The sequence below is a fragment of the Hesperophylax consimilis genome, chromosome 1 (genome assembly GCF_061612785.1).
Source record: "Hesperophylax consimilis isolate HC1 chromosome 1, BYU_Hcon_1.0, whole genome shotgun sequence".
Taxonomy (NCBI): domain Eukaryota; kingdom Metazoa; phylum Arthropoda; class Insecta; order Trichoptera; family Limnephilidae; genus Hesperophylax; species Hesperophylax consimilis.
The window spans coordinates 31,211,679-31,222,077 of NC_142836.1; the positions used below are offsets into that span (position 1 = coordinate 31,211,679).

The following is a 10,399-nucleotide window of genomic DNA, read 5'->3' on the forward strand; positions in this document are numbered from 1 at the left end:
GAATAATACGAGGCCCCCACCTCCCTCCCCCTACGCAGACGAGCCAATGGGAGGCCGGGACAGGTCGTGCTGAAAGATTGGACCGAGAATTGAATGAGGCGAGTATCGTGCCGAATGCAAAATGTCGCGTGGGTATCTCGTAGAATATATTTGTATATTGCTGAGATCTTCATTTGGGAACATTCGAAAGCGAAACTTTGATGACCTAACGAAAATCACCTACCTATTATGTTTGGTCCTGCCGCAGAGAGCTACGTTGCAAGTTCTCTTTCTGTTCCGTGCTTCGTTTGATCGAAAATACATAATCGATATAATTTTTTTAATAAATTGCGGTTGGATCTTTTGGTTTCATGGAGGTGGTGGTGTTTGAACGTGGTGTTTTCTCTTTCTAACACCGTTTATATTGTATTTCATGACATTAAGGGAGATACAACGATTTCTATGAGATCCTATGAACGGTTCCAAAAAACTAATAAATTGACTATACAGGTAATAATCGTTTGTTCGCAAAACCAAACACATTAGCCTTAGATTTAAGAGAAAGGGAGGATGCTACAATCAATCATTAAGGCGATGCCATACGTAGTAATACAAAATCATGTGTTTTTGGTTTGAAAATTTGGTCGCCTTGAAATTTTTCAGATGCTTTAATTAAATACTAGGAGTAGAATACATTTTGGCCTTTGAAATAATCGAGTATTTTTTAGATGAGTCTTTTTATAAGCCCAGAAAAAAATAATGTATAAGGCCTATGAAAACTGCTTTAAAGTTCAAAATCTCCTACTTACGAACCCATTTTCGGTTATTATTTTATTGTATAATGTGTCAAATTAAGTTATTTATAAAATTATCGAAAAAAAATTAAATATTTATGCCTGAACATCCACAAAATAAAATAAAAGGCACTTTTTGGCCATGTTTTTTTCTTGCATAAATCAAAACAGGCGGATGGTGTTAAGCGGGAATTTAAATCTTATCGCCATCTACGTAAGGGTTGTTATTGATAGCAGCTCAATTTAAAATATTTCACGACGTAGTGCATCGCCTTAAGTATACCTAGTTTAGACCTATTGTATTAATGCACTAATTAAAAAAAATAAACGATAATATTATGTTATTTTTCAGATTTTTTTTAAATTCATGTGTAGGTCGCACTGGAATAGAATTTATAGTACCTAGGTACGTAGATACTAGAAACTTAACCAATATAAATAGTTTGGCGACCTCCGTAGAGGAGCTATGAGCTATTTTGCTCTGAACCCAAAGGTTGCCGGTTCGAAATGGTCCGACGCTTCGTGACGTAGACAAAAAAAGTATTTTTAATTTTTCGTAATTATTTTACAGTACCTACCTAATAGTTTGGCGACCTCCGTAGAGGAGATATAAACTACTTTGCTCTGAACCCAAAGGTTGCCGGTTCGAAATGGTCCGACGCTACGCGAAAGGATAAAATCTTACGTGTAGTTAGTGGAGTCCTATGTAAACAAAATAGAGTTAATTCGTTAGTTCCTCCTTTGGCCGACTGCACAGATGAGTCTATAAACCCGTGAATGGTGCTTGCTGCACTGAAAAATGTGGTCGGTAATTATTGCACTCTGTGCTGGCAGGTGTGGCCGCCTTATCCGTCATGGAAAATAGTCTGCTAAAAGTTAGTGCACATGAACCCAACTTATATGAGTCAACAGCAGACAGGCACCATTCACCACACAACCGTGTACTTAAAACAATCAACTTTTGACTCTCGATAATTTCTTTATTATATAATATAAATTCTATGTAGATAGTAGATACTTACATGATCTCTCTATAATGAGTAAGCATGACACCATTCACAATATTTCAATATTCATAAATGATCAACAACCATAGACTGTGTGATAATTTAATTACACACCTACTTGATATCTGCCTTAAACGTGAACCCCACATAATATGATTATCAACTGTAAACAGGTACTTATCATAAAAAAATGTTCAACTATTTTGACTTGTGATAATTTATTGACTGAGTGGAGTGAAATTCTGCTTTCAATCGATTGAATGAATGTTGTCTGTCTGTAAATTAGTTTGTACGTTTCGTTTCCGATTGAAGATGGTGCCCGTTTTATTGTTTTATTGAAAATTCTTTTTTCAATTGTGAAATCGTCTTGTTTCTTTGAACTTCCTCACTGGAATTTTTTCCAATATTATAGTACTTACCTGTATGAAGAAAGTTTGAAAAACGAATTAGGATGTTTCTTTTAACAAATTATTGTATAATTCCAGATTTGAAATATTTTTTTTAACGTATAATAAATATATTATGGTTTATAATTAAGTATGAGGGTATTTAAGTACCTACTTACAAATCTCGCTTTTAATTTATTAAATGAGAGAAAACTAGAAACACACTTTTTTAACGTGATATCTACAGTCTATTACATTTATGGCATAGTGCACAAAATGGTACACTATTACGGTGGTTGTAATGGATCTATCAAGATGAATTTTCAAATGTTTCTGGTATTTCGTATAAATTTTATTTACTTCTTTAAATTTCATATTTACATATATGGAAGAATTGGGTGGATTTCAGACTTGGAAAAGACGAGAAGTTGAACAGAGGGAAGGTAATTTTAGTAGATAAGGCTTGATAGAAGAGAGGATATTTGTTTAGAGAGAGAGAAAACCAATATATAATAAATTCCCAAAATTAGTAAATAAATGTTTTATGTGAAATTCATATATTTATTAAATTATTCCAAAAATCATTAACATATTAGATTTTTTAATAAGATTATTTAATTAAATTGCTTCAATCTTTAAAATTAACTTGCGGCAAACTTTTAATGGTAATTTTCTGCTTTTGACAACAATCAACTTTGTTGGACAGTATTATTATTTATTTGCTTCTGAAATATTATATCGTTCATTTTTACGACGTCTTAAAAATCGTCTTATTAACTGAACGAGCGGTAAAGGAGGCAACCCAAGTTAAATCACTTTTATTTATGTGTCAGACTGTGCATTCTGCAATTCTTTTTGTCAAAAAATTACTCTCCACAAAGAGTTCTGGCGTCGTGAAACTTGTACAGCTTTTAAATAGTAATTTATAATATAAATTATGAGACAAGACCTCATAACAATAATTGATGATGATTTGAAGAATTTTACGTTTCCATTTGAATCAATAATTCACCGTGAAGATTCATTTGATGTATATATACTCCTACTACTAATAATTCCTGCCTATTAAATACTTGCAATAATTATACTTACAAAACAGGTAATTAAACTATATAATAGTGACTAAAGATAATAGCATCATTACATCAAAGTATGTTTTATGTTAAAACACAAATACCTATTTATTACAGCAATTTCATTCATTTTCAGGAGAAACGATATAGTGTTTATAGTATAGAATAATAAAAATTTAAGAACATTACTGACACTTGATTTTTTATTTGAAAGCCCAGTTGATTCGCAAAAATTCAAATGTATATATATATTTCTTTTTTGTTTTAAAGCTTCATTTTTGTGACCAAAATTTAAATAACGTCTTAACGGCTCTTTGTAACTCGATTGAAATTTCTTTCAAGGCCATAATTTACCTGCCAAATCTTGAAAGATTCTAAAGGTGGGTATGGTTATAATAGGTAACATTTATGATTTTTTAACTAAAATACTATTTCTTACCTAGGGCAACATTTATTTTTGTCTTTTCCCGACTCGAAAAATAATGATCGAATGCATCGCGAGCAAAAATATGCAAATAAACGCCCTACATTTGTTATACTAAACACACAATGGCATCTGACAGGTTACAGGTAGGTACCGAACAACTATCTATCTAGGTGAAATCTGAAATCACATTCAACTGCTCTGAAAAAATATTCCAACTGCGATGGCTCGGCTAGACGCGGTCTTCATTATTGGCGGGAATTCACTGGCAATAATTATTGAGATTGTCACGCCATCGTTTGCGCCTATTAAAATGTTAATCTAATGGCGGTTGAACGAATAAATAAATCTTCGTCTCCATAAATCGGCGGTGGTGTATTTAATCATTAAAAATAGTGTGAATAGCAAAATATATTTTAAAACAAGTTGATTAGTATCTAAGGTGGTTAGGTTCCTACTTATAAAACAGGTAATTAAACTATGATAATAGTCACTAAAGTTAATAGAATCATAACATAAAAGTCTTTTTTCTTATTTTAAACACAATATACTTATTTACTATAGCAATATCACTAATTTTCAGGAGAAACGAAATAGTGTTAAAGTACAGAATAATAAAAATCTAAGAACACTATTGATACTTGATTTTTGATTTGAAATTTAAGGCGATGCACTACGTCGTGTAATATTTTAAATTGAGCCGCTATCAATAATACCACTTACGTAGATGGCGATAAGGTTTAAATTCCCGCTTAATACCATCCGCCTGTTTTGATTTATGCAAGAAAAAAATATGGCCAAAAAGTGCCTTTTATTTTATTTTGTGGATGTTCAGGCATAAATTTTTTTTTTCCATAATTTTATAAATAACTTAATTTACCACATTATACAATAAAATCATAACCGAAAATGGGTTCGTAAGTAGGAGATTTTTAACTTTAAAGCAGTTTTCATAGGCCTTATACATTATTTTTTTCTGGGCTTATAAAAAGACTTATCTAAAAAATACTCGATTTTTTCAAAGGCCAAAATTTATTCTACTCGCAGTATTTAATTGAAGCATCTGAAACATTGCTAGGCGACCAAATTTTCAAACCAAAAACACATGATTTTGCATTACTACGTATGGCATCGCCTTAACATATTAAGGCCCAGTTGATTCGCAGAAATTCAAATGTAACTTTGTCATCAAATGATCACTCATTTCATTTCGTTTCAGCCTTTGAACAGATTGTTTTCAACAGAAGAGTACACGTATATTTTTGTAGTTTGTCAAATTATTACAGTTTGTTATAAAACTGAAACGCACAACAAACGGCGCTTATCGGAGACTTTTCAAATGTAAAAAAACAAACGTTACATTTGAATTTCTACGAAACAACTGGGCCATAATGTTAAGAAAGAGTGGATGCGTAATGCTTCAATTTATGCGAAAAGAACGAAGCACTTCGTTATATTGGAATCTTAAGCCAACAACCGAACTTTTTTCAACTGCAATCTTATAATGATATCAAAATATTATGAAAAGACAAAAAAAATCATTGCTTTCACTTTCGATATCCAAAATGCCTTGACACTTGATACAACTAACATTTATTTTATTTTATTTTAGCATAGGTATGCCTAACCTTTAGTGTAAGACAAACATAAAATATCTATGTAGTTAGTTTAGTTGGTAAGTAGGAATCTAGGTACCTTTCACAGAATCACGAAATGCCAATTATCTTAAACTAATCGATAATCGTGAGCTATGTGGTGTGTATTTACCTACTAAAAATGTAGCAACGAATGTTTTCATAGTAATCTACCTAACAAATAAAAGTACCTACTTACCTACATGACCCGGAAACAGTTACAAATAAAAACTTTGTAACCTGAAAGTATCCGGCGAGAATATTTATTATTGCCATTAGAGATTTCTGAAAGACCGAAGTAGGGTTTATGCTGCTCCATTTAGTGACGCATAGCTAAAAATGGTGATAATAATTAAAAAATATCAATAAAATAACTGTTTTTAAATTGAAATATTTGTTTCAGACCATATTATTAACCGCTAAGAATCAAGCTAATATCCAATGGTATTCTTACAGCACTCTATTTGAATATGAAAAGGCTGTGGGTTTCTTATATCTAAATAGAAGACAATAAACGCAGTCATATTACGCTATTCTCCCGCTAGGGTCAGCAGAGTGCGGACCACAAAACAACACTCTCTTGGAACGCACTTCTTGCCACAATCATGTATGATTTTCAACGTATCTACTGTTCTGTTATTCCGACTTTTGACATGCCTCCACACAAAAAATCTATTCCATTGATCGTTCCACGTCTTTCTCGAACGTCTCCGACTTCATCTAAATTTTTCACCTTGATCATTACGCTTAGTTACACCAGCCTAGCAATCTTTCTGAATCTCCGAATTGAAATCTTAGAGTAACAATATAAAGAGATCACACTAAATATTGGTTAAAATCGTTGACACACTCGCAAAATATAGCTCTTTCTTTACGCACTGTTCTATGAACATATGATAAGATTGTAATACAGTGTTACCTACATGGTTTTATCCAGGGCCGACCCTGAGCCACAAGGCGCCTGGCGCGGGTAAAATTTTGGCGCCCCTTTTCAAAACCAGAAAACGCATAGGTAGGTGATCACTGTAATCAATATTATTCGGATTTGTATTTAGATGATGTGTTTGGACTGTTTTTAGCTTTTAGATATTATCGACGCATTGGCAATTCGGCGCCTGGAGCGGACTGCTCTAATTGCGCCCGTGTAGGGCCGGCCCTGGTTTTATCACCCATATTACGCCTGCTTTATTATGATTTTTTTAATATTTTTAGAATTTCAAAATTCCTATACGTTTAATCATTGACCCTTTACAATAATATTATTTTTTTCTTTTATTACACTATGTAATGTAATTAATGAACTTTTTTATGTAAAAGCCCGACGGGCGTAAATGAATAAAGAAATAAATTCGAGAGTAAAAAACAAAATTTTATTGACCTTATGACATCTTGAAATGTTATCAACTTATTGTGAAATTATAAAGTACCGTTTGTGTGTGAAAAATGATGTTTTATTCTTGAAAAACGGAAAAAGCGTAGTACTGTTCGTCAGCCAAAAGAAAATAATAAAAAAAATGATAATAAATATACAAACATAAATTTTTTTAAAATTAAATGCGCCACCTGTAATCATCGCGGGTTAAGATTTTGTTGTGTTTTTTCTCATATAGTATAGAGTCAATGAAAACGTATACGGATTTTGAAACAATAAAAATAAATCACTCCGCCCTATAATATAAAAACAATATCATGTAGATTGACAAAAGTTATTACAGAATTTGAATCATTCGTAAAATTTGTCAAGTTATGTTATTATCCAAATACTGTGAAACAACAGGTAGTAACAGAACTTGAATAAAACTTTCACAGAACTAGAACTTTTAAATTCTGTAAAACAAACGTCCTAATTTTTTAGGAGTTTAGGGTTGGCAATGATATGCTTTACAATTTAACTATAAATCTTTTGAGGCGGTTTAATTTACTACATATAGGTACAGCACTTATATATAATAATAAAAAAATCATATCCACCCCGACGCTAACCAAGCATTTATAATATTTAGTACCTTCTAGAAGCCGTATCCCTAATAAATTATGTTATTTCCCCCGATGAATATTTGATTCGTGACTCCGCGATGGGGAAGTTTACCGAAGGCCTAGTGCCAGGAGGGGGGAAGAAAACTCTATTACATTAAAATGGTGTTCCATTCGGAACAAAAATAATAAAATAACGAGATATTTATAATATATGAGGTTCCCTGAATTGGTCATGCTGTCATGCTTGAGATAAGAGGTAAGAATCGGTGGTTAACGGGTACCGTTTAAATGTTTAAAAAAATCTAAATGACGCTAATGGTCAATTTGATAATATTAAAATTGTGACTGTCGCACCAGAGTCCCGACTGTATTTTTTGGGGTCATTTAAAGCAATTTTTCGTTTCTGAATAATTGTGGTCTCTCAAAAGGGTGATACTGAGAGTTTATACCGCTCTGTCCATGATAAATATATTTTACTGATCATAAATTTCTAAAAAATACTGCTCAAATAATATATTATGTTTGTATGTAATGGTTGAACTAGCTCACCAACTTTAACGGCGTAATGCACGTGATTAAATAAGTTCAAAGCAGCTAAGTTAGTGCCTACCTAAATGTGAACACACCCTCCCCTCTTCTCCCGCACTCCGTACAGCGTGAGAATATCAGTGTAAAAGAAAAACTCGTAACTATTAAAAGCCAGATACGGCACGCTTAGCTTCCGCAAGTGTGTCGCCAGGAAGGAAAATTTCTACAAACGCATTATAAATAGGGAAATGCATATTTTTAAAATTGTGTTTGCAACATTATCGCGAATCGCGACCGGCAAATTGATAACCTCTGTCGCAGCAAGGGGGAGCTTTCTCGTGGCAGTTGCAAGTTGCAAGTAAAGAGATACCACTGATAGCTCCGTTGGAACCTCTCCCTCCTTCTCAATAACGACGCATGTATCAAAAAGGATGTTGCACTGGATCTCTCAGCGGCAGCCATACCGGGGATTTGTATGGCTAAAGTACGATCGGAAAAAACGTTTTATATGGCCAGTCACAGGGAAAACTTCATTACGTCAAATATTGTGTACCTAGTAGGTTCTCATACGATAATAATATTAGGTATTATCATGGGTTCTATTCTCATAAGTTAGGTATTATACTCATAAATTGAAAATAAAACAGGGGATCGGTAAAAAGGAGGAATTTAAAATGAAGAATGAAAACAACTAAAACGAAGTTTGGGACAAACCTACGCCATTTTATAAAAAAATCCTGTTAACTGTACCTAAAGGCTTACATTGTTTTTTTTATAGTTACTCGCAGATATTAATTTATAATCTGCTATAATAGGATTGTGGGTACCATCTAACCGTCATTTAATTTAGAAATATATATTTTTTAATCTGATAAGGTACCCAGGTAGGTAGTAGGTACTTAAACGAACGATTACAGTGACGTCACTGTAAATGTTTCCTAATGGCTAGAGGATGGTGACGAAGAATATTAACACTATTACCGGGTAATCAGTTCGGCCTGATTTCATGAAGGTAAGGGCGGGTTGCTTCACAGAGTTTGAACAATTTATCAAATTTCAAAGTTAATTTTCAAGTTCTTTGAAGGTTCTATTCAAGTTCTTTTATCGTTTCAGTTTGTGAAAAAACTGGCCAATAGTGATATAATAACAAAACATGAATAGAACCTTCACAGAACTTGAAAATCAATTTTGAAATTGATGAATTGTTCAAATTCTGCGAAACAACCCGTTCTAAGTGGATTTCCGTGATAATTTATTTCAATCGTACTCTTCTGGTACGATTTTTTTTAAATCAGAAAAATCAACAAAATGCAGTGCCTAATTGATTTTTCGTATCACGGAAGACTTAATTTGCAGTAAATGATAAGTCGCAGAACACAGTTGGTTAGTACGATAATTTATTGGCAAAATTGATTAAAATTTTATGGCGCGCTGCAGAAATGTTTGCAAAACTTTCAATTCGCTTTAACATTTTAGAAACAATGGTATTTTATAATTTGGTAAATGGAATAACATGTATTTTGTGCAAAAACATGTAAGTAAGTTTTTCGTTTTATATTATTCCCTCAAGGTTATTATTATTGGCTTATATCGCAATTTAATGCACACATGGGTAGGTAATAATCATGGAACTGAACAAATTTAACTACATACTTTTGTTATAAATTATAACAAATTCAAATATTATATAAACTTATATTCCTCTTATCGAGGTACCAAAACAATATCATTAGTATTCCTACAGGAAACAGTGTATGCACGAGCTTTTGAATTAAAAAAACAATATTTTGACACCTGCCGCTCAGCAGGTTGTTTAGCAGATTTCATTTTCAAAGCCCTAAAAATATATAAAGTTTGTAAAATGTTAAGAGCAACTTACCCAAAAGTAATTTTGAATTAATCCATACAATATTCTTGTCACTTTACACAACAATTCACAATACACAAGATTAAACACGAAACAATCCCGACACTGCCACAATCCGCAACCGAATTCCAACAACGCCGCGAGAAACTGAAACAAAACGCGTTGTCAACAAGGAGGCTTTTGGTTGCTAAGCTTTCTTCTACCACTTTTGAATTTATTCAGCCAAGCATATAGCGCCGAATACAGTAAAAAGCTCATATACCGACCTATGATATAAGTCTATATTCATACTGCTGTTTCATCTTTTTGGTTCTGAAAGTTATTTTACGAGCCACGATTTCATCTGCGTGCGCGGTGCAGACAACGCCTAACTCTTTAAAATTTCGATAGATGCCGCGGCACCGCTCACTAGCGTTCAACCAAACCACTCACCATATAAACCAGTTCAACTCCAATGCCTCCAATACTTTTGAAAAAGTTGACCCGTCTTCCACACAGATGGCAATCTTTATTATTTAGATAGAAAAGATAATTTTAATAATAAATGCTCCAGACACGGAACACCCTCAATATTTTCAATCTCCAGCGTTTTTCGTAAAATGTACTAAACAAATGATGATGTAACTAACAAACAGCGATAATTTATTTGTCGATATATTACTAAAATGATATTTATTCCTGAAAAGTAATTTATTATTTTTTATTACTCGATTACTCCACAATGATTATG

The 10,399-nt window shown here is 32.8% G+C and overlaps 1 protein-coding gene across 4 annotated transcripts in view; it reads right to left on the reverse strand.

Moving 5' to 3' along the window:
• The window catches only part of stan (Protocadherin-like wing polarity protein stan), a 125,762-nt gene extending 115,951 nt beyond the window's left edge, over positions 1 to 9,811 (reverse strand). For 3 of the 4 annotated variants that reach the window (XR_016302236.1, XM_089632258.1, XM_089632267.1), the window contains exon 1: positions 9,682 to 9,811. The gene's annotated coding sequence lies outside the window, so the exon portion shown is untranslated. The remainder of the gene's footprint in view (positions 1 to 9,681) is intronic. The other variant, XM_089632264.1, reaches the window with a different exon arrangement.
• Between the last annotated feature and the right edge of the window lie 588 nt (positions 9,812 to 10,399).